Source organism: Macrobrachium nipponense, chromosome 20, assembly GCF_015104395.2.
Source record: "Macrobrachium nipponense isolate FS-2020 chromosome 20, ASM1510439v2, whole genome shotgun sequence".
NCBI lineage: Eukaryota > Metazoa > Arthropoda > Malacostraca > Decapoda > Palaemonidae > Macrobrachium > Macrobrachium nipponense.
The window spans coordinates 1,129,869-1,152,342 of record NC_061089.1 but is presented as its reverse complement, the minus strand read 5'-3'; the positions used below and the strand labels follow the sequence as shown (position 1 = coordinate 1,152,342).

The 22,474-nt window shown below is 35.5% G+C and overlaps 1 long non-coding RNA gene across 1 annotated transcript in view; it reads left to right on the top strand.

Moving 5' to 3' along the window:
* Nucleotides 1-22,105, top strand: part of LOC135221522 (uncharacterized) — a 106,932-nt gene extending 84,827 nt beyond the window's left edge. Inside the window, exon 3 of the long non-coding RNA XR_010316003.1 lies at nucleotides 22,088-22,105. This is a non-coding gene — a long non-coding RNA (uncharacterized LOC135221522). The remainder of the gene's footprint in view (nucleotides 1-22,087) is intronic.
* The last annotated feature ends 369 nt before the right edge of the window (nucleotides 22,106-22,474 follow it).

Here is a 22,474-nt window from a genome sequence, read left to right as displayed (position 1 = left end):
TAGGTCTTCCTCTTCTGCTTCTAGGGAGATGCATACAGGATGCGGATGATCAGAATACACTTTGCAGATCTGAATAATATGTATGGCGATGAAGATTATACCGACCATTCATGCACGCAAATAAAAAAAAAATGTGGGAGGCAGAGCCTTCTGTTTTAGCTAATGGCTGAGCAGAAGCCTTCAGAATACACTATATAGATCTGAATAATACCTATGGCGATAATGATGATACCGATCATTCATAGTACACTTTGCAGCTCTGAATAATACGTATGACGATGGTGATGCTACCGATCATACATACACACTGCTCTATGACGTCACAAATGCGTGAGGCAGAGCCTTCCGTCTTATCTAATGGCTGAGCAGGAAATCTTTCTCTCGCATTCCCCCGTAGAGGAATAATTTTTTTCCTCCAAGCATTCCCCCCACCCCTTCTGGCAGATACCAGCAGCACCCCCCCCCCCAAAAAAAAAAAAAAAAAAAAAAACACTTGAAAAGACAATAGATTTGATATTTTTTGTGGTGCGTGACCCGCAGACTGAACGGCTTCGCAGATACAGAAAATCTATTTTTGAGAACTAGCGACCGCATAAAAGGGGAATCGCACAATTCAAACACACTTAATTTGGGACCGGACTGTAGTAATAACAATTAAGCATTTGTTGTATGAATGTCCAAAGTATAATCAGCAGTGAACATTGTTTTGGAAATTTATCGATTAGTGAAATTATGTCTGGAACTTCAACATTTGCAATTAATCAAATTATAAACTTTTTGAAAATTTTAATTTTCTTGACAAAATATAAAAAAATAAAAATTAAAAAGTTAGAACAAATCCTTTGGGCTAGCCCTTTGTGAGCTGGTAATCAGCCCATTGGTTTGGTAAAACTATTTTGATAGTAATAGATAACTGATTAATGTTGGCCAACTCTTCCGCCGGAACTGTGGATGTCATGGATCTGTTACTTTGGTTCGGTCATTGGGCATTAATTTTCAGAAGTCAGTCCTGATTCTAACTCAGTCTATTCTCTATCTAGGGATGAGGAGAGACTTCCAATTTACAGGCTTTTCCGGTGAAGAAATGATTAGGCAACTTCTTATCACTTCTCAGAGAATTTCAGCCTTGAAGGAGCTTCTTGCAAGACATTATCTGTCTCTTTTGGGACACATGGTGTCTTGGGTAAAAATATGTCAGATTAGCATGGCTCATGATGTGGCCAATTCAATTCCATTTAAACAAAACTTTGTACAAAAAATCTCTACCAAGCTCTCATTTAGTCTCCGTCCCATTAAGTCTTCAAGAGACATTAGCGCATTGGAAGGATCGTTTAAGATTGCTGACGACTGGTTCATCCCAAACCTCACCTTGTTTTCAGAAGCTTCAGTGAGTGGTTGGGTAGTGTGCCTGGGCAACCTAGATATATCTGGGATACAGTCCTCACAAGAGAGAGCTGCACAGAAATATCATTGAACTGTTAGCCATATGGAAGATTCTGCTTCAATGTAAACAGATGATCAGAGACAAGATCATAATATTTTCAGACAATATGACCCTAAGGTGGATGTTCAGACAACGTTTCTTATGTAGGCTGAAGTCAGGAACATACAGTAGCTTTGGTTCCACAGTTCATTCCAGGGAAGGACAATATCTTGGTGGATCAATTGAGCAGGAAAGTATAAGTTCCTTACATCGTAATTGAACAGGAAAAGATAAGTTCCTTACATAGTAATTGTTACAACAGCAAGAATGCCAGTGGTTTTGGAGTTTGTAGGGAAGCAACTACTTGTGATATTGATGAACAAGAAACTGACAATTTATTGTTCTCTCAAGACTCTCAGGCTTGGGCAGTGAATGTGTGTGTTCAGTCTTGGTCCAGTCTAAACTATCATGTCTTTCCCCATTTTGTAGTAATAAGAAAATTTCTGAACAAGTTTAGGGAAGCATAGCATTGCAGAATGACTCTTTATACACCCTGGTGGTGTCATGGGTAGATGCAATAATGCTAAAGAAATATGCTTGTATATTAAAAACGAAATATCTTTTCCAAGAGTGACTGCATCGAGATGAAATCCTGCTAGTGTTTGCATGAAGATGTCATCATCTGTCGGTTACTGTTGTCAACATTTCGTGGCCAATTAGTTATTTCATGAAAACCCCTTCTCGTGGAAACGACACCACGTGGTATGTCATGCCATGCTTTTTTGAAAATGTGTTATATTGATCGAGATTGTATCAGAAAATTTATTCTAGAAGCTTCTATAACATAACCAAAAATAGTAAGTTATTTTTTTAGGAGCCATTCAGTATGCATAAAATAAAAAACTCCTGATATGGGAATGACGATTGTCCATCGTCATTACCTGCGACCATACAGTGGTATACAGGCAGTCTCCGGGTTACGACAGGTTTGGCTTAACGACGTTCCGAGGTTAAGGCGCTTTTCAATTATATTCATCAGAAATTATTTCCAGGGTTACAACGCATGTTCCAGGGTTACGGTGCCTACAACACTGATCTGGCAGAAGAAATATGACACCAAAAATGCAAAATAATCAATATTTGAAGGTTTTTGACAAAATATGCAATAGGAATGCAGTTTACTTAGTTTTGAATGCACCCAAAGCATTAAAAGTAAGGCTTTCTTAGGATTTTTGACGATGTTCTGGCTTATGACGATTTTAGGCTTACGACATGTCTCAAGAACGGAACCCCCATTGTAACCCGGGGACTGCCTAAAAGCTTTCAGAGAAGACTGCCCAGGACAGATAGAAACAGAAGACCATTAATAGAATCAGAGGTCAGACAAAGCAAGGATCTGAAGGGGGTCTCTCCTTCAGACAGCAAGAACTAATCTCCATAAAATCTTGTCCTGCGCGAGACGAAGAGAAGCAGCAATCCCTTCCTGTTTGTGGTGCGGAGAAGTTGTTGAGCCCTTAATGCTTGAGACAGAGAAGCAGCCAGCCCTTCTTGTTTGTTATGAGAAGTCTCTAAGCCCTTGTGTCCAAGACGAGCTGAAGTAGCGAGCCCTATATACCAGTGACAGAAAAGTCAGGAAGTCCTTGCTGTTTGAAGCATTTCCTGCTTCTAAAAAGAAGTTCCAACCCATTTGTGTCATCTTCAAGTCAAGACCACCTGGCCAGCATCATTTCTTAAACTGAAGCCCCAACCACACTTGTGTCGTCTTCTAACTCTTGGTCATCATGCCAGCAACATTTTGGCTGAGGTTCCAGTCCCCTTCTATGACATCTTAAGAGTCCAAAGCCACTGTGCCATCAGCATCTTTTCAGCTGAAACCCCAGCTATGAAGGATAACTCAACAACTTTCCATTTTCGTTTAAAATTGCTTAACCTCCCAACGTGTTCCCCCTATGTCTAACTGTTTTAATTTTTTGTTTTGTGTCACGATGGATGAAAACTGAGGGGACGCAGCATTTCGTTTTCTTTGAAGGTAAGGTTGTAAATAAACATGTAGTGTGATGAGAGTTTCTTTTTATATTCATTTCCCAGTATAAGCAGTCCCTGGTTATCAGCTGGGGTTCTGTTCTCGGAGGGGTGCTGAGAAGAGAAAACCACCATTAAGCAAAACTCAGTGATTTATCAGCACTTTATGGCTCCGATAACCGAAACTTAGCCCACTATGGCCCCATAAATTGCCAATATTGCAATACACTCCCTGAACACCTGAATTAGCCTTGGTCACTGACCAGACCAGCCCGAACTATATCCCCACAGATTTACCCACGATTGGGTGATTTTAACTGTCGGCACTACTAACGCTGCAGGTAAAATCTAGTCAAATGAGTTACCTGTGTTACTGTTGGCAATGCAGCTGCAAATACCGGCCACCAGAGACCTGCCTTCTCAATTGTTTTCTGTTCACGGTGCTGTTAGGACGTGTCCTGCAACACGTGAACGTTTTTGGTCTTTAGCTCGACCCCCACATATATATATGCCGACTATATATGTATTATATATATATATATATAGATTAGTATATATATATATAATTATATAATATATTAAATATATATATATATAATATATATATATATATATATCTTATATATAAATATATTATATATATATAGTATATATATATGTATATATAGATATATATAGATATATATATTATATATATATATATATATATCTATATATATATAATATATGTGCTATATATATTAATGTATATATATGATATATATATATATATAGATATATACCATATCGCCATATATATCATATATATATATATATATATATATATATCTATATACATATATATACTATATATATATATATATATATATATATATATATATATAGTATATACATATATCATATATATATATACACATATATGTTGTATATATATATATATATATATATATATATATATATATATATATATATATATATATATATATATGTACATATATGTGTATATATATTTAAGTGTATATATAGTATATATATATATATAATAATATATATATATATATATATATATGTATGTATATATATATATATATATATATATATGTATATATATATATATATATACATATATATATATGTATATCTATATATCTATATACATACATATATATATATATATATATATATATATATATATATTATATATATGCAGAAGCCAGGTACTATGTCGTACCTCTAAGTAAATGGGGATACAATCCACAATGAAGTAAAATCCTCTTGTAGTTTAAAATATATATTTCTTGTACAGGATTAAAGCTTTCGACCATCAACTGTGGTCTTGTTCACTAAAATATAATATGTCACCTCAAGGAACTAACATTTGAAAAAACAACGGTTAGGTAACAAGCTAGTTTATATTATGAATGATCAGGCGGTTGAGCCCTCGTTTTTTCCAGAATTCGTCTTGATCTTCGTGGGGGAATGTTTCTATTGTCAACTGCTTGTTCTCTGCTGGTTAACTGCTTGTTCTCTGCCAACCAGCAGAGAACAAGCAGTTGACAATAGAAACATTCCCCCCGAAGATCAAGACGAATTCTGGAAAGAACGAGGGCTCAACCGCCTGATCATTCATAATATAAACTAGCTTGTTACCTAATCGTTGTTTTTTCAAATGTTTGTGCTTTTGCTTGTTAGTTCCTTGAGGTGACATATCACATTTTAGTGAACAAGACCACAGTTGATGGTCGAAAGCTTTAATCCTGTACAAGAAATATATATTTTAAACTACAAGAGGATTTTACTTCATTGTGGATTGTATCCCCATATATATATATATATATATATATATATATATATATATATATACTATATATATATATATATATATACACATAAGGGCCGGAGCTGGAGCTCAAAGAAGATATATTCCGAAGAAGTAGTAGTGAAAGGCATCCTCATCTTTCAACAGTTTATTAATGCCGACCTGGAATTCGTCGCGAAACGTCGGCATTAATAAACTGTTGAAAGATGAGGATGCCTTTCCCTACTACTTCCTTCGGAATATATATCTATATATATATATATATATATATATATATATATATATATAATATTAATGTAGTATAGATATTATATATATAGTATATTATATATAATATATATGTATGTATGTATGTATGTATGTATGTATGTATGTATGTATGTATGTATGTTATGTAATGTATGTATGTATGTATGTATGTATGTATGTACTGTATGTATGTACATCGAGCTACAAATATCCTTAATATCTAATTCACTCTACCTCGGAATTAATATATTTCATATATGCTTAACCGAGGGGAATTTTTTATTAGGCGATAATAGGAATTGTCGGCGCCCGGGCGTGAACCCAGGACACCATACAAATCCATGACATCAGTGAAGCTATTTACCCACTCCACTACTGCAAGAGGCTATAAGTTAATGCTGTCTCTCACCCTCAAATACCTTTCGCGCTCAGGTATTTGCTGATTTGGAGCCAGCATTAACCCACCTCAACCTCGGTAGTGTTGTAGTGCTTATGACAGCACGTAGTCATTATATAAGTCATATCACATTACTGTGAGTCATATCAAGGTAATGTGATATGACTAACTATATATATATATATAATATATATATATATATATATATAGTCTCAGTATTTGGGTGGGCGGCTTACTTGGAAATCTAGCTTGATGATGAATAATAGTGCCAAGACTAGGAAGAACATTCTTTTAATATTACGAGCTTTCGAGGTTTAAAACCTCATCTTCAGGCTGAAAAAATGACAAGGATGAGAAATCACTAAAAATTACATTAAAATTAATTGTCTGATTAAAAGCTTCAGTAAAACTAAAATAAAACGAACATCACATACAAACTAAAAATTAAAATTTACGAACAAACTAACAAAACAAAGCGCAAATCATACAAAAACAGAGATAAAAATAAAAATAATATGAAAGGTAAACAAACTACACTCAAAAATAAAATAGCTAACGACCCACTTTGTGTACCTACTATGAAACTATATGATAGCTAGTTGAATACCGGACGAGTTGTTGTTCAATTCCGGTTTCATTTTCTTAATAAACAGCGACTCTGAAATTAAAAGGTCCCAGTTCCTATTTTGAGCAAAAAGACAGTACTCTAAAATCTAGGTGAGTGAAAGGATGGTCCTGTGCTAAACTGTGATCCCTTATGGCAGAAAATGGTGGTTTAGAAAGAGGAAACCTAGTTCTAACGGAAAGACCAAGCCCTCTGTGTTCCAAAATTCTGTGTCTAAGCCAGCGGGAACTGGATCCCACGTATCGCAGACCACACTGCGAACAGGTAAACAAGTAAACGACACTCGAATTAAGGTCCACAGGAAGAGCAGCAGGCCTTTCTCCCTCAAAAGTGATCCTACAGTAAAAGGGTTTTTTTTAGTAAAAACAAAATCTGAAACTAACTTGAGGAAAACTATGCTTAAGTATTTCTGTAACTTTTTTCGTACCAAGTAGCTACTATGACCAAGGAAAGGCAATTTAATATACTTTACATCTTTACTAGCAGTACTGTACACCGGTCTGGGACAAAATTTCTCATGTAGAAAATTTTTCAGAACTTTGTAAAAGACAAATACGGGATAAGAATTTTCGGAAAAATAATTCTGGAGGAAGACCATGTCTTTATGAAATAAATTAAAATCACAACAGACATTGTAAGCTCTATTTATCATAGTACGTATTGAATTAAGTTTAAACAACTTTGGTGAAAAACTAAGATAATTCAATCCCAAGCCAGTAAAAGTACTTTTCCTATAAACGGAAGTCTGAAATTTACCTCTATTTCTGTGTACCTGAACATCTAAAAATGACAACATATTATCCTGTTCTGTCTTACAAGTAAAAGAAATATTAGGATGACGAGAATTAAAATATTCTAAAAATAAATCCACGTGTGAACGTTCCCTAAACACAAGGAAAGTGTCATCCACGTACCTACGATAATACAAGGGTTTGAAAGCAACAGGGCATTCAGACATCCAAATCTTTTCACAATAACCCATGAAACAATCTGCATATACAGGTCCAAGGGAATTTCCCATAGCAACACCTCATCTATTTGATTATATAATTTACCACCAAAAGTAAAAATGCCATCAGTTGTAGCCAATTGTAATAACTTTCGCAAATCTATTTTACTAAGTCCAAAAGTTGTTATGTGGTTTTCACATATATTATTAAGAATAATGTCAGTTGTTTCTTTTTAATGGGATATTTGTGAAAAGAGAGGTTACATCAAAAACTAGCCATTACAACATCTTGGTTAAAATCGAAAGAACACAATTCTTTGACAAACTTGGAAGAATTTGGGACATTAAACTCACTAAAAGTTAGAGGTTTTAAAACAGGAACTAGAAACTTTGATAAGTAATAGCTAAAAGTGCCAATTGAAGATATAATGGGTCTCAACGGGTTTCCTATTTTATGCACCTTAGGTAGACCATACATATAACCGGGCTTTGACCCTGAAGCATATAAATTACTATATGCAACTTCCCCAATCTTATCTCTCAAACTTCTTAACATCCTATTTAATTTATCTTCTAATTTCAAAATGTGACCCGCAATATCTGCATTCAACATCCTAAATTTTGTATTATCAGAGAGTATTTCATTCATTTTATCTAAATAATCAGACCTATTCATCAATACAACACCCCTGCCTTTATCTGGTTTTGTAATAACAATACTATCATCGTTCTTAAGATTGCGTAAAATATTGATTCTGTCTTTATTTAACTGATTGTCACCCTCCTTTCTACGATTAAAATTTTTAAGTCTCATTTGCAATTACTGAAATTTTGTTAAAAATTGAAATAAGGGTTTCACTACCACAAATGTCGCTGTTTCTTAAAGTTGAACATAGTTTTTTCAAAAACTTAAAAAATACTTGAAGAAATTGAATTTCATGGGAGTCAAGGCAAACTCAAGACCAAAATGGAAAAAGAAAGTTAATTCAAGGAAGAATAATTTCATGGAGAAAATGCATATCAGATCTCTCTTATGATGCTCCCAGACAAAAAGTATGGGAAGAATTCAGAAAAATAAAGGAGAACCCATTTTAAACCACCTAGACATGCCATATTAAACGATAGAGAAAGAATACTTGATCCGAAAGATATAAGGATCATGATCAGAGAACACTTAGCAAATGTAAGTATTGCTGTACTTACATTTGCTAGGTGTTCTCTTTGGATGAACACTTCCACACAAAAAACATATGTAATTATTAACAATAATAAATTTTGAAACAATAGAAGATTCATATTATATAATAATAGAATTTACTATGGAAGAAATAGAATATGTTCCCTTGAACAGCAATAATTCTGCTCCTGGAGGTGACAATATTTGTTTCGGGATGATCTCCCCCCTCAACATGGGACTTTTGATTCCAAAAACAAAAGGTAAACCTCGTAGACCTGTAGTTCCCTGGTGGAATACGACTTGTGGTATTCTGAGGAAAGTGACTAGGAAATGCTACAGATTTTGCAAAACTAGTGGCTCTCCCAGTCTAAATCAATCTACAAACGTGCTTTTAGCCAAGCAATGGCGCTTTTATAAGAAAGCCAAAAGAGAAAGTTGGCTTTATTATATTAATGGAATAAACTCAAAGACTCTACTGAAAGTGGTGTGGCGCAAAATAAGGAAACTGAGTGGAAAATTTGTTGCGTCACTATTACCCTCGTGAAAAATAAACGACACTTTAATCACAGAGCCCACCGAAGTTGCCAATGAGTTAAGAAAACACTTTTTAAAAGTTTCCAGTGCCAACAATTACTCTCGAGAATTTAAAAAAATTGGGAATTCTGAAATGACTGAAATTTGATTCAGGAAAATCTGAACCATACAACTACAAGTTTTCCTTCAGAAAATTATGGGAGGCGATCTCCTCTAGTGTATCCACAACTCCGGGTGAGGATACAATCATAAATGAAATGCTTAAACACCTCCCAGACGATGCCAAAAAATATTTACTCAAGATTATAAACAAAATATGGGAAACTGGAATTTTACCCAAGGACTGGAAAATATCCATAATTGTTCCTATTAAAAAGCCCAAAAAAGATCTTTCCCTAGCCACCAACAATAAACCAATAGCTAAATTAGTTTGCCACCTAAAACCAAGGGATTAATATCACCATTTCAATTTGGTTTCAGGAACAACTGCTTCACCCTTGATCCCTTGCTGAGGCTGACCAATCCAGCAAGGATTCGCCGAACAATGTCAGACCACTGGCGTATTATTTTACCTCAAAAAGTTGCCTACTCCAATGTAAATGAACATTTTTCAAAATTTAAGAACACAATCCAAAAATTCCATACTCAATTTTGAAACTATTGAAGATCTAGAATATAATTATGCATTTAATATGGATGAATTAAACAATGCACTACATTCATGTCATCCATTGGCCCCAAGCCATGATAAAATATCATTTAAATGATACAAAGACTAACCCCCATTGCCAAATCATATTTACTAAAATTCTATAACACCATCTGGATGAAACGTGTTTTTCCGGATAAATGGAAACATGCTATCATTATCTAAATAACCAAATATGGGAAAGATTCAAGTAATTCATCCAATTATAGACCAGCATCTTTGATAACAAACTGTTTATGCAAAATACTGGAAAAAATGTTCAATACACGCCTAACATATGTCATAACACCCCCTCGATGTGGGACCATCTTGATGTGATGAGGAGGCTCTTGAACCCCAGGAATTAGTCTCAGATATTATTATGTATTTATTTGGAGTAATATTGTAAAGATATCATAGCTGGGAATGGGTTTATATCCGAAACTAAATAGTGGGAACTGTGGTGGGACCATCAACTGCCCAATAGTGTTCGGACCTGAGAGTTTTCAGGCAGAACTATTCTGCAGGACTGGACCACGGATTCCAGGGAGGTCTGGTTTGCCAATAATGTGATTAGCATGGGGATGATTGTATTCTTGTAATACTCTCAGTCCTATCGTGGGTTTGGCTTAGTACACTTGGGCCACTCCAATTATGTTGTGCCATCCTCTGTGGGGTAGGGTAGGGATGCGGACAATTGGGAGTCAGTTTCTCACTTGTGCCATTAGTGGAAGAATAAACTCTACGAAAGGCTGATGATATCTTTTTAAGGTTTTCAAGTTTATTTAATAATTTTTTCCCCTCCCCTCTCAAATCTTTGTCTAGCAGTTGTAAGGATTCGAGTACCCCAGGGCCCTATGATGGCACAGATGATGCCTCCCCTGGAACCTGTAGCCTTGATGGACTGATGACGACTTCAATCAAGGACACAGACTTCTCTAAGAAATCTTCATCCAAAGTTAAATCCTCAACACAACCAGGTTGAGTGAAAAATTTGGGAATGCTCCATATTGAAGACTTACAAGTCAATTGTGATTATGAAATGATCTCGACAGCTTTGAAATAATTTGGAACTGTTGCAGAAATCAGGATGAACTGTATTGATAGTGAATCTGAATGGGAGGCTTGGGTTACCTTTAGTAGCCATGATGAGGCTCTAAAGGCTAGTAGTATGATAAGTGCCATACAAATCGGTTGAGCTACAGTACGAGGAGCCTTAATAGACAAAGTCCCCAAAGACTTGGACGTTTATTTGCCATCTAAATGGGCTCAAGATGAACCAGAGAGACAGCAGATTGCAAAAGTAAAAACAAAACCTCCTATGTGGCTGACAGCTTCAACCAAGGAGGGAAATTGTAACTACTAGTAATTTTGCAGGTTTCTTCAGAAAAAAGTGAGAGGAATAAAGCTCGGTGATATTTCTCGTTTTGGGAAGAAACCCGTTCTTATTCATGCCAAGTCCACAACCCAAGCATATATGCTGACATTGTTGGATATTAAAAGTGATGAAATGATTATGAAGAACAAACCCCGCTTCAGCTTTAGTCATGGGAGATTAGTACCATTTGGTGAAGACCTATATGCAATTGATTTACACGATTTACATTTAAGATTTACATTATTCTGGTTACAAAGGTGCCATTATTAAGAATTCTAGTTCTCTGTGTCTCTGGAAAATGAGGTAACTTCTTACTGAAACTCATGAAAAGGCCTTGGTGGAAATCTGAATCGTAAAGAAAAACTCCCCTCGAGTAGGACTTCTTCCAGTGGTGAGGGGTTAAGGGACCCCGGCTTCTGTGGGAGTGTAATGGCACTCCCATAGGTGCCCTGGGTCCTGATTGGTCCTACAACCCCTTCTCTCTCACTTTTAATCCTTCTCTCTCCCACTTTCTCTACTTTTTTTCTTTCTTTCCTGAATCATTCTGTCCAACCTCTTAAATTTTGACTCAGTTTTTTGGACTGCTGCTTTTGTCGACGACTTTTGGAATGGACCTGACCCAGCTTTGACAGTCCTGATTTGATGGAGGGTGGGGTTAGACGGCATTCCTCCTCACCCATCTAACTGGAGTACCTAACGTGTCCAAGCGAGGGGAAACTTTTACGTTAAACTCTGCACTCAGTACTGGGTCTGATCTCGACGGACTGACGACCCTCAAGGCACTTGGTGTGGGGTGTATATCTGGGTTGGATTCCTAGGGTGCTGTATGACCCTCTAATTGTGGCTCCATGGTGTGTATGGGGTCAACCTGGATGAATGGTCATACTATAGTTGATGACTTTCGCCTGATTAAGGATTCCGCATCTGGCTTTCTACTTGACCAAACACCAGGACACCAGGGTGTAAATACTGGTGGTGTAAATGAAAATCTACGAGTTCTGTATTGTAGTGACATAAGTGGTCAAGTCGATTTTGACATATTGCATAATCACATGAAACAGTTTGGCAAGGTAGATAGAATAAGATTAAGAATTGTTAAAAGACCCATCTCTTATGAGAGTTACATAACTTTTTGCAAAGCTGAATATGCCTCCAAAGCTCTAGAGAATCTTGATGGCAAAAATGTCTTTGGTTCAGTTTGCCATGCAAAGTTGTTTAATATAAACAATTTGGAAGAGGATGAGACAGACTATGTACCCAGCAAATTTGAGGTTAATAGCCAAAAACACCTGGCAAAAGATGACCCAAAATTGGTTTGGCATGTCACAAACTGCAAACAGGGCAAAAAAAACTTTTTATCAGCATGCAAATATCTACAGAGGTAGAGTGGTGCCATTCCTAAAGGTAATATTTAAAGATATGGTAAAGGAGTCCTGAACAAAGTAAATAATGATATTCAAATTAAGATGCTTTCAAAATTCCAGCCAACTGAAGATGGTAATATTTTAGATGCATCTCCTCGTCGATCATTTAACATTAAACGGTGTACAGTTTATAGCAGAAATCTATATGAGTTTGAAGAGGAAGAGATATTAAATATGTGTCCTGCATATGTCATTAAAATTAGAAAAATTTAAAGGCCCTCAGCATGCCATTGAATTGACTTTCACCTGCTCTTACTTTCCGGAATTTATTGATATAGACCACTCTCGGGTTAGGATTAAGCCATTTAAATATCGACCAACCCAGTGTTATAAATGCTTTGAATATGGCCATCTATCAAACTCCTGTACAAAACCAGGAAAGTGTTTTGTATGCTCTGCAAGGCTGATAAATAATGTCTCCACTGTGATGGCAATCATTCTCCCAATTGGAGGGACTGTCCTCAATATATTTTCCAACAAGAAGTTGTTAACACTGCTCATAATAACTTTATCAGCATAGGAGAAGCCAGACGCTTGGTTCGAGGGGCTAACAAAAATGCTGGATGCTTGGATCCACAATTGCTTCCACTGTTAAGGGAAATAATGCATTCCATCAGCCTGCTGAACCCTTCATTAAAAATAACACACCCTCTCAGGATATTTCAATTTCTCTGGTATGTAATGAACTTCCAACTAAAGTTGTACAAGGTGTGATTGATGAACCTCTCCCTGATCTGCAAGCAAATGCTGTCTCAGAGTTGAGCTCAACTGTTAAGCCCAAAGAAAGAATAAAATCTAAAGGAAATCTTAACAAATCTTATGAACAGTTTTCAGTCACCCCTGAAGTCAAAGAAATGTAGAACATCCTCTCCTATAGAGTTTAAAACTCAAATTTCCAACAGATTCAATGCACTAGGGGACTCCTTTAAGCCACTGGAAAAGAGGTCTCAGTCCTGCTCAAATTTAAGTATGACCGATCTCTCCCAATCCCCTCGATCATATGCAGAAACAGCTACTTCTGAAGCAAAGGGAAAACATACTGACTCTTTAAATATAGTTAAAAATTTAGATAAATATAGTCTCAAACTGAACAAACAGGATGTGCAGGAAAAATGTTCAAACTCCCCATCATCCAATAAAATTAAAGTCTCCCAGGCACCAGACTTAAGAGGCTTTCAAATCCAAGAACATTCAGCTGTATTACTTTGAAAACCCAGCTAAATAATGACTTGGCTGGGCACAAGAATTACAGTTAAAATTCCAATTTAATATCTTGCAAAATTATTATTGAACCATCATAATCCAGATGTAGTTTGCCTTCAAGAAACTAAGGCAACTCATTCTACAATCCAGGACTAAATTATAAAATGTATGTAATGAACCCCAGAGATGGTGATTGAGGTCATGGCGGTGTTGCAATTATTGTTAAAAATTCTGTGCAACATACAAGTGTTCCTTTGAACATAAACGTACAAGCAGTTGCCATTCGAGCGTGCTTTGAAAGAGAGATTACTATTTGCTCTATTTACCTCCCACCTAGGTCAGAGATTACTTTGAATGACATTCAGGCGCTAGCTAATCAACTACCTCCTCCTTTCTTACTACTGGGAGATTTTAATGCCCATAATAGTCTATGGGGAGGTGATACCTTGAATGCCGTAGGCAGAACCCCCAATGATTTTATTCTAAATAATGATCTTTTTTTTTTACAATGATGGTTCAATGACTTTTCATAACATCTACACTAATGTCTTTTCAGCTATAGATTTAAGCTCATCTGCAGTCCACTTGGACTTCAACTGGTTTGTAGATGAACTTTTGCAGAGAAGTGATCACTTTCCCATACATGTAAAGTGTGCTCTAAGAAAATAAACAAAAACAACTGTCTGAGGAAGAGATAAGAGCTCATTTTTTGGAGCATGACAGTAAACATGATGGGTAAGTGAAGATTTACACTGATGGATCAAAGTCTGATAATGGAATTGGGTGTGCAGTTGTGCACGGGAATGAGATATACGAGGCAAAATTGCCGGAGTCGGCTTCCATATACACTGCAGAGTTGTCAGCCATAGTTAAAGGCTTTAGAAATTAATTATAACTCGAATAAGAAAAATTTTGTAATATATAGTGACTCGAGAGGTGAATTAGGTTCATGAAAGCAGTTGTATACAATTCATCCTCTGGTGCAAAAAATCGAGGAGTGGCTCGTTTGGATTTCGTGTCACAGGAAATCGATATGTTTCTGCTGGATCCCAGCTCATGTCGGAATTCGCGGGAATGAGGAGGCAGACAGATATGCAAAGGAAGCGGCCGTGAGAAATTTGTATCAGATAACCAAAGTGCCACATATAGATATGAAGAGACCCATCAAGTCGTACATCTTGAAGAAGTGGCAAGAGAGATGGTCCTCCCCTTTCTTAGCCAACAATAAGAAATATAAGAAGATAAGGAAAAGCATAGAAAAATGGTCCTCATTTTTTCAAAAAGAGAGGAGAGCAAAAATTGTTTTGGGGGGACTTAGTATTGGTCACACTCGGATAACCCATAAGGTTATTTTAGAAGGTGGCAGTGCACCAGTGTGTGTTAAGTGCGATGCTACCTTATCAGTGGAGCACATCCTGGTGCATTGTGTAAATTTCAGAGAACAAAGGCAGAGATTCCATCTTGATGGAAAATCTCTTGCTGATATTCTAGCATGGTAAATTTGAACTTATTCATTTTATTTTATATTTATTTATTTTGTTCATAGTCATCATTTTAAGTACCTAATTCGTATTTCAAAATTTTTATTTATTGGTTTTAATTAAGGTGTAAATGGTGTTGAATGAAAGTATGCATGTCAGATATTTTTTAAATTGTAATTTCAACTATGGAATTTTTGAATTATGGTATAAGTGGTTTTGAGTGAGAGTGAATGTCTTTTTAATTGATTCACGTATTCATTCATTTAATCCATATCATTCAATCATATAACACTGCAGCGCTGAATGACCTTTACAGGTCCCAGCGCTTGGGCTATGCCCTAAATTTCATGATCAATCAAACTTAAAGAAAAACTCTAAGGCTGAAGGTCAGTATCAGAGCAAAGGGAAATTGATGTCAACTCTAAGGGTTTAGTTTAGATGAGGTATATCTACACGCAAATTACGAGAGTAACTTAAATAACACCTGAAAGGTGACAGGTACTCGCAAGGCCCGATAATTATTGTGTGATTAACAGGGTTAATTGGAGATCAAGTGACACCTGGCCAGGTCTGGTCCAGACTCGGGATTGAGACTTGAGCGTGGAAAAAAATAATGAATGATCCCAGAGCTACATATCCAAGGTCACAAATTTGCACAGAAAGGCATGCAAGGTCAATGGATTGCATCACGAGGTCAATACAAGGGCGACAGACACATGGTAAGGAATCGGGAATCCTACACGAAGTGCAAAACACGAGCCCTTTCTTATTACTTAAGGTTACAGCCCACTCACAGGGATATAGAATTACTGGGTGCGTTTACAGAAGGGAATATTGCATTACTGATTCATTAAGGGAGCATAACGTGACTCAACAGTACGTTTTTTCCCGATGAATCACTGTAGCAGTTGCTAGTCACAATGGGAATATCACAATAAGATTTATGTTACCAGTGATAGCACAAGGAAATTACTTTACAGCATCGAGAGTAACAATGGGAATGTGTTACGGTATTCAAAATAGTTGAAAGCGATGGTGGACCAACAGGGGTATAAGTCACCTTGGAAAAGAGAAATGAAATACAGATAAAGAAAATAAAAATGGAGACTGACTGAACTGGAAACTATTCTTTCATTGTACCTTTTAGGAAAGCCAGGATTCACTTCCTCCAGTAGCGTAGCTGAGGGATAGGGCACACTATGGTGAATAAGGTAACACATGATGCAGTCGCCTCCAAAGGAGAGGGAGGGTAAAATGTTTTTTTTTCTTCTTCTTTTTTGGGGGCGGGGCGGGGATTGCCCAGGTGAGAGATGTGAACGCTAGGCAGATGTCGGGAGTGTTCCAGGTTTTCATGTGTTCCTGACCTCGCAGGACCTGTGTGTTTCCCACTGTGAGTATATCAAGCAGACAGCAATATGGTGACTCGTCTTGGTCAGCTGTGGAAGTGTCTCGAGGCAGTAGTCAGAAAGGATCACAGGTGTAAGTCACAGACCATTCAAAGAAAACGATGGAAGCTGGTGAGGAAAGGGGCAACTCATACTGGCTGTACTTTACTGATTTTCCTTATTAAATACATTTATTTTTTACTTGGGGCTGGGTTAATACCCAGAAGAATTTACATATATTAAATATATAATCAGTGACCTAGCCAGGATTTTTTTTTATTGGAGGGGCCAAACAGTCAAAAAGATTTTGAATATTGCACACATTTTTTATGACTATATACATACATACATGCATACACACACACACACACACACACACACACACACACACACACACACACACACACACACACATATATATATATATATATATATATATATATATATATATATATAAGCGAATACCACGGAAAATGATAGTCAGAAATCCAAGCGCTTTCGTCTTTATTCAGACATCGTCAAGGAGCTCCAGTAGCTCCTTGACGATGTCTGAATAAAGACGAAAGCGGCTTGGATTTCTGACTATCATTTTCCCGTGGTATTCGCTTATTTATGAAGTCACGTGCATCTACTGTGATTTTTTAAGCATATATATATATATATATATATATATATATATATATATATATATATATATATTATATATATATCTGACTGGACGGATTGTCAGATATAAACAGGAAAGGAAAAGGAATTTTCAATACGTTCAATCACAAGGTAAAAAAAGGACACTCGTGCTGATTAGCAAGTAAACAATGCTACAACTAAATTAGCACACTAAGGATTATGAACTGGAAAAGCTTAAAAGATATCACAATGTACAGTGGTAAAACACTACAGCAAATAATTATCACTTTGGCACTGCGGGTATGGCTGTTAGACTTGTGGTGGCTCTGCTGGAGTCTGCGAATGTGGGGCACACAAATGGAGGAATGGCAAGGGGTCTGCAAGATGGACAGTAATGACATAAGAGTTCGAGATTGTGCAATGCTAATGCGGATGTGGATGTGGATGCAGATTTAAGAAATTGTCAATGTGGATCTAGATTTTTACAAAATGTTGATAATCCGCAAATGCTGATGCAGATGTTGATATCCAATGCATCTCTGATTTGGAGTCAGGTCTAATCAGACCGTTGTTTAGAGAAGGTAACCATTATTTTGCTTTTCATTATTGATGACGCCTTTATGTGCTGCTTATGGATGTACACAAAAATTCAAACGAGACTTCAGATCTATCTATTACATTTCATCGGTGAATAGCTATGGACTACCAATGAAAATAATGCCCTCGGATGATGTAGAAATCTGCCAGAGATGTGAGATATTGTTTAGAAAATTAATATCTTTCAATGAAAGATATTAATTCAGCCTTGGCAGAAAAAAGATGCAAAATATTGCATATGATGTTATAAAATATTACACAGCCAAAACATTTTTTTCAAACATTAGAGAACACTTGTTTGACAGCTATCCATGGCAAGATCATTTAGTCTTACTCATCAGAGCAATAGCTGAAAAGTACTTGTGGGTACGCTATTCCTCCTTTGCAGGAACACATTTGACGGCCGCTCTGTCTGCTGACCAATAACAAAATGAAAAGTCGCCATACATTCTAAAAACTTATTCATTTAATATTATATGTACATATATATATATATATATATATATATATATATACATACATACATATATACACGCACACACACACACACAACACACACACATATATATATATATATATATATATATATATATATATATATATATTGTGACGAAGTGCCAAGTACCTGGTTACTACACTTACCATTCATTAATTGTTACCTCACAACAGCCAGACACCTGAACCTTCATCACAGGTAATAACGACTGAATACTCTAAAGGCAACAGTGATCACTTAAACAACTTACCAGTACGGCAGAAAATCAGACTAAGTATGTCAAAACAGGTGTGAGGTAATCTTGTAAGTAATTAAATTAATTAAAGGGCATCACTCCATCAACAACTTTAAAAGTCTAAGTATTTCCCTGATTTCAGAAGTCTAAGTACTTCCCTGGTTCTAACTCACTTCAAGTAAATTGAAGGAAAACAGCTTAATTACCACTCTATGTCTCTACCTAAGCAAATCTTAATTATATGCATATATACTAGTGAGAAATAAAATACTTATAAAAATTTTAAATACAAAAATTTATTATCAAACTCAAAATTTATAAGTGAAATTCACAAAATCAGGGAAAATTACTGTTACTTGAAAACAAAGCAAAGTTTAATTAATTCTTGAATTAATCAAGTAAAATTAAATCAAAATTAATTTATCACTAATTTCAAGAAAATTAATTCAATAGAAATTCAAAAGCGTTAGGCAATAACTAAAATTTGGAAATTAATTCACAAGTGTTAAACAGCAATGAAACTTGAAAAGAATTCTAAGTAAATGCAAATTAATTCACAAGTGTTCAATTCAATTAAATGTGCAACGATTAATTAATGAAAATAACTAAGTTAATTAAATTGTGAATGCAAATGAAAACACAGAAAAATGTGGAAAATACCAAAATTGTAAAAAGTACTAATCACACACAATATAAAATAAAAAGACACACTTCAATAAGAAAATGGATAAATGCGGTTCAAATGAAACAAACACAAAACACACAAATTTGCAATGTGTAAAAATGTAGATTGTTTATCAAACCATTGTAACTACTAGTTATTAGTTGCAACTAATAAGAATATAACACACTTTACCTTTACCAGTTTTCTTTCTGCTGCAGCTTGTTCAAAAATTCACCAATTCACAATATTTCACAAAAATAGGAGCCGTTACACACTTGTACAATGTTTGTTCAGAATCCACAAAAAGCACTAACTAATGCTAAATAAACTCTTAAGAAATATCAAATCTGAAATTTACGAGTTACAAGTGACCATTCAGTATTATATTGTTACGTTACTTTGAAAATTAAAAGTACCGTGAGAGAGAGAGAGAGAGAGAGAGAGAATTTCTGAACGCTTTGAGGATTTAAGCCTGAATGAAATCTTTTGCTCTCGGAAACTGGACAGTGGAGATGGTACAAAAGCGTTTTGGGCATGTGAAAGATGATGCAATCCTTCTAGAAACTTCGAATATGACGTAACTTTACAGAAAAATCGTGAAATCTACATGTGGTTTCGGCAAAAATGTATGCGTATGAAACCAGTCTGCTCAACAAAGACACGACTCGATCAAGACAGAAACCCCTTATCAGACGCGATGACAGAATTCCCAATCACAACAGAGACCTCGAGATCTCTTTAATCAAACGTGTTGACAGATTATGGTAACAATTCTAGCTTCAAACGGACAAAGATAATCTCTCTCTTTCTTTACATTCTACATTCGTTAAAATTGTCTCATCTATTATCCCAAAATGTTAGAGTATCATTCACATATCTCATCCACAACTTGCTTTTGTGCTATATGGCATTTATTACTGTTGTTGTTTAATACATAAAGATCTTGGTAGGGAGCTAATTTTTCCGTCAAAATATGTAGGACATCTTTTACAGGTACCCTTGTGAATAGGAAATCTACATCTAAAATTAGGAGTTTTTAATTGTGAAGGGTACCTATATGGGGTCCTTTAAATTGGTGGCATAAATCTTCTTACATCAAAAGAAGCGATTTTAGTATAATAGGCCAAACAGCTAATCCTCACGAATTGCCTATACTCGAGTCATTGTTTATTAAACAACTAGTCCTACAGTGAAATACCCAAACCTCCTCTACTCAGCTTTACCTGAATTAACTTTCTTTGTAAGCATTCTGTCATTTGCTCTCTCCACAAAAGGTTGGTTAGTGGTCTTTGGTTCTTCTGTTCTTGAGTGTGTGTGTGTTTTTTTTTCACTGTAATGTAATTGGTGAATTTTAATTTTCTTATGATATTTTAAGTTTTTACAGTAACTTTTTTAGTAATTTATTCATTATTCAACAGATATTGATAATGTAATAAAGATAATTACGGAACGTCAGAAATAAACAAATATGTTGGAGTTAATTGGTTTCCCTGGTCCACCATTGCACTTATATATATATATATATATATATATATATATAAATCTCTCCTTTATTCATATTAATAGAGCCAAGGCCCTGCCGGATGCTGAAAATTTATGGACATGGCCAAAATACTTGGATGTATGAGGGTTTAGGATCTGAAGAAGCCGACAATGATATTTTGACTATATATATATATATATATATATATATATATATATATTATATATATATATATATGTGTGTGTGTATATGTATATATATATATATATATATATATATATATATATGTATATATATATGTATATATATATATATATATATAATATATATATACATGTATATATATATATATATATATATATATATATATATATATATATATATATATATATATATAGTGTGTGTGTGCATGTCTTTTCATTTGATGTGCCATGATGTCACACTACTTACTAACAGATGATTTGTATTTCCTTTAAATCAGAACAGTGACACCATGACCAACTGACTGAGTTGACATTCATAGTGATATTGGTTTGAATGGTAGTTATATTCCAATACCGGTACTTGTAGAATGTTAGTCACTCTTTCTGGAATTGGTGCTTGGTATGCATTTATTTATTCAGCTTTAGATTTTCTCCATTAGATTACTTTTTTTCTGTTTTCCCTTATTTTTGAATACAGATATTGCTTCGTAAGTTAATCTTCGACGTGGGTGGCACACTCACCGTTTGACTATTTTAATAATGAAAATATTGGTGGACTTCATCAAATTTACGTTGAATATTAACAGTGGCTTAGAGCCATAGTCATTTGTTTCATTTTTTATTTCTGATAGTATGAATCTATACACTAAATAATGACTGTTATGTGCTTAATTTATTTTATTATAAATACTTACTTGAATTAGCATAACTATTCCTCAGTCTTCTTCTAGAGTAAAATCAGCACTTTTTGTTTCCTTGGTCTGCGTGGAATGTTTGGTGTGGATGACGACGTTTCCGTGGTGCTGCCATGACTCCTTCGTTTGACAAGTCAGCAGACTCCTCTTGTCATGTCAAATCTTCATTTCACCACTAAGAGTCTATTTTTTCCAGCTGTAATGGAGGGAAATGCTTTCTGTAGAACTGAACATGATCTTTCTGTTGAATGAAATGAAGAAGTTTCGTGTAGTCATGTTGCTTTCAATGTCATTTTGACTTAGATTGAAATGTGGTATTTTCTTTCGTTCCAGGAAGCAGTTGAATGCATCAATTTCGTCATTTAGAGTCTTCAAGATGTCAGAAGTATCGAAGGTTGGGAAGGCTGACTGTAGAGTGAGTTCCGTCCTGGGAAGAAACTCTCGGGAACTGGGGAAGCAACACCTCTTTGATGGTTCCCCTGAAACATGCTGGAACAGCGACCAAGGGTCTCCTCAGTGGGTTGCTCTTCGATGGAAGGAACCTGTCACTGTAACAGCCATCATTGCCCAATTTCAGGTGATATTTGAGTAGTATTTTTCACTGGAAGAACACAGCATGAAAATATAACATTCTCTGCAATGATTGATTTACACTAATAGATTATAATTCAAGTGAATAAGGATTGGATGAGATTTTTCACATGGGTATTTTGAAAGAAA